The sequence below is a fragment of the Tenrec ecaudatus genome, chromosome 17, assembly GCF_050624435.1.
Source record: "Tenrec ecaudatus isolate mTenEca1 chromosome 17, mTenEca1.hap1, whole genome shotgun sequence".
Lineage (NCBI taxonomy): Eukaryota > Metazoa > Chordata > Mammalia > Afrosoricida > Tenrecidae > Tenrec > Tenrec ecaudatus.
Genome location: NC_134546.1, coordinates 34,450,755 through 34,454,253, shown reverse-complemented (window position 1 = coordinate 34,454,253; position 3,499 = coordinate 34,450,755). Strand labels below are relative to the sequence as shown.

The following is a 3,499-nucleotide window of genomic DNA, read 5'->3' as shown; positions in this document are numbered from 1 at the left end:
TAAAAAGCTCATGACTTGTGTTTTCTTGACTACGCAAAGGCATTTCACTCTGTGGATCACGACACACTACGGACAGCCTGGGGACGAATGGGAATTCCAGACCACGTCATTGTGCTTGTGATGAAACTGTGCTTAGAACAGGTGATCATTATGACGGCAACATATGTACAAATGTGCTGGACACAAAGATGTATGTACGGATTGTGAAAAGAGGTGTATGAACCCCCAATAAAATGATTTTTAAAAAAAAGAATAGGACCAGGGGAGATTGCCTGGTATAAAATCAGGAGAGGTGCCTCACCTTGCCTCCTGTCTGCCGGCTGTGGCATGCGGACTGCTGCGGGAAGCCGGGACCATGCTTCCATGCAACCTGACGGTCCTCAATTATCACAACCCTGCCGGCTTCAAGGGCAAAGATGAAACAGAATTTAGAAATTTTATTGTGTGGCTTGAAGACCAGAAAATCAGACAGTACAAGCTTGAAGACAGAGGGAATTTAAGAAACATGCACAAGAAGAAGCACACAGCCTAAGTGAACACGAGGTGTTGAACGGACCAGGTAGCAGACACCAAGGAACAAAAGCCATCATGTGTGATTACGTTCCTCACATAAACGCTGAAGACGAATGTGTGCATAAGCAAGTGTGGTGAAGAAGGCTGATGGTGCCCGGCTATTAAGAGATATAGCGTCCGGGGACTTAAAGGCTGGAAAGTAGACAAGCAGCCATCTAGCCCAGAAGCAACAAAGGCCACATGGAAGCAGCACAACAACATGTGTGATCGTGAAGGGCCGAGGGGACCAGGTCTCAAACAACAAAGGCAAGGGGGAAAAATCACATCACTGTGAATGAGGGGAGTGTGTGATGGGGACCCAATGCCCATCTGTAGACAGCTGTACATCCCTTGCAGAGGGGCCGTGGGAGGAGATGTGTCACTCAGGGTTCAGTGTAACAACAATGAAACTCAAAACTTTCCTCTAGTTCTTGAACGCTTCTTCCCCCCCAATTATCATGACCCCAATTCTACCTTGCGGACCTGGTTAGACCAGAGGATGCACAGCTGTGCAGTAGGGATCTGGAAACACAGGGAATCTAGGACAGATGAACCCCTCAGGACCAGCGGTGAGAGTGGTGACACCGGGAGGGAAGGGGGTGTAGAAAGGGAGAACCGATCTTGGGGATCTACGTGTAACCTCCTCTCTGGGGGATGGGCAACGGGAAGGTGGGTGAGGGGAGACGCTGGGCAGTGTAAGATAAGATAAAATAATAATTTATAAACTATTAAGGGTTCATGGGGGGGAGTGAGGAAGGAGGGAGATGGAAAAAAAAGGGAAAATGAGCTGATTCCAGGAACCCAAGTGAAAGGTGAATTTTGAGAATGACGAGAGTAATGAATGTATAAGGGTGCTTTACTCGATTGATGTCTGTCTGGATTGTGATAAGAGTTGTATGAGCCCCAATAAAATGATTTATTAAATAAAAAAAAGAAACATCCACAGCAGCGATTGGCCCAAGTTTTTAGAAAAGTATCTCAAAGATGTTAACTGTCCTTTCAAGATTCAATATCGACAAGAAGCAATCGACGGGCTTCTTGGCTTAACTGTTAGGCTCGAATCTGGAGATAACGCTGAAAAATACAAGGACACAGTTCTTGATAATTCAAAAAATGCTGACAATGCAGCAAAAAATGCAGAGCTACTGGTCAACTTGGATGTACATAGCCGTGACTTCAAGGCTGGTGTAATGGCTTTGGCTAACCTTCAGATTCAGCACCATGATGACGACGACCTGGTAATGCTAAAGGCAATTCGAATTTTGGGTCAGGAGCGCCTGACGCAGGATGCAGTTGCTAAAGCTCATCCAACAAAAGAGGGCTTGCCTGTTGCTTCAGACAAGCACAGTCTTGGTATTGACACGGGAGATGCAGTCCGTAATGAAGCTGCTCAGATTCTCCGATTGCTACAGACAGAGGAACTCAGAGAGCTGCAGACAACGATCAATGAAGCCATCATCGCTGTTCAGTACATTATTGTGGATCCAAAGACAGACCAGAGACTGGACACAGTTGGAAGATGATCACTTCAGCTTCTTACCTGCTTGGGACAGTTGGGGACCGGTGTGCACTTCTAGTACGTGATTGGGAATCAAATGTCACAGTTTCGAGGGACAAATCACAGAAAATAGACTGTGTTCTAGATAGTTACCATCATAGCTTTGTTTTCTTTAGTAAAGTTTGGGAAAGTGGGAAAAAAATCAGAGAGGTGTGCAACAGGCGTGCAGGACCAGGCGACATTTGGTTCTGTTGCACCCAGACTCCTTCTATGAGTCCCAATGGACTCAATGGCACCTAACAACAAAAACAAACAAACATTCTGCAGCTCCGGGAGATGGACATATCTGATCAGAGCACACGGGAGCAGATGAAGGGACAGGAGGAGAGAGTAGAGCACAGCCTGGCCCACCAGGCCGTGAGGATGATGTTCCTGAGTAGAGCAGCCAGTCCACAGAGAGAACAACATGGCTGGCCCCACTATGAGAAATGATGCCAATCAGTGACTAAGGGCAATACAGGGGACAGCACCGGAGACACAGTGTGGGAATTGCACCTGACCTGATCCCACCACACCGAGGCAAATCACTGGGGGAGTGCAGCGGAACAGCAAGGGAATGGAGTGGCAAGGTCCCCAGGGAATGCTGAAAGTGGACTTTGGGGCCAGGGCGTGGTGCCCCAACAGACTGGACTGGAAAACGCTCCTAAGGGCCAGCAAACGATCCCTGAACTAATTACAAGCTTTTCTCTTGTGAACTGTTTTGTTCTGTTCTTTGTCAGTGGTTTGTTTCTGTTGTTTTGTTGTCTGGTTGTATACTGTTGCTTTGTTTTCCTCTGTTTTGTTTTCGTGCATGTTAGTGTCTCCACAGGTCTGTCTGAATAGGACAGGCTGGATGAACTATCTGGAGGAAAAACAACGGGACCGACAGTTCCGGGGGGACTTGGGGTGGGGGTGGGGGTAAGGAAGAGTTGTTAACAAACACAGGGACAAGGGAAAAACATGGGACCCCAAATGGTAGAGAGGGGGGAGTGGCAGGCCTGGTGGGAAATGATCAAGGGTAAGGTTGCTTAGAGAAGAGGTATACTCTAGCCCAGGTGGCGACAAAGCATGGTAGTAGGGCAGGAGGAAAGTCAAGGGAGATGGAGGAAAGAGCTAAGAGTCAAAGGGCATTTATGGAGGTCTAGACAAAGACATGTACATGCAAATATATATGAGGATGGGGAAATAGATCTATGTGTCTATATTTATAGGTTAAGTATTAAGGTGGCGGAAGGACCTTGGGCCTCTACTCAAACACTCCCTCAATGCATGAATACTTTCTTTTATTAAATGGGAACTCTATGATGCTCACTCTCCCAACACAACTGCTGGAGCCAAAGTGGGTGAACAAGTAAATATGGTGAAGAAAGCTGATGGTGCCCGGCTATCAAAAGAGATAGTGACTGGGGT

At 47.1% G+C, this 3,499-nt stretch overlaps 1 pseudogene; it reads left to right on the top strand.

The window, feature by feature from the left end:
- The first annotated feature begins 355 nt into the window (after positions 1 to 355).
- LOC142431062 (RNA transcription, translation and transport factor protein pseudogene) lies at positions 356 to 2,075 on the top strand (annotated as a pseudogene).
- The last annotated feature ends 1,424 nt before the right edge of the window (positions 2,076 to 3,499 follow it).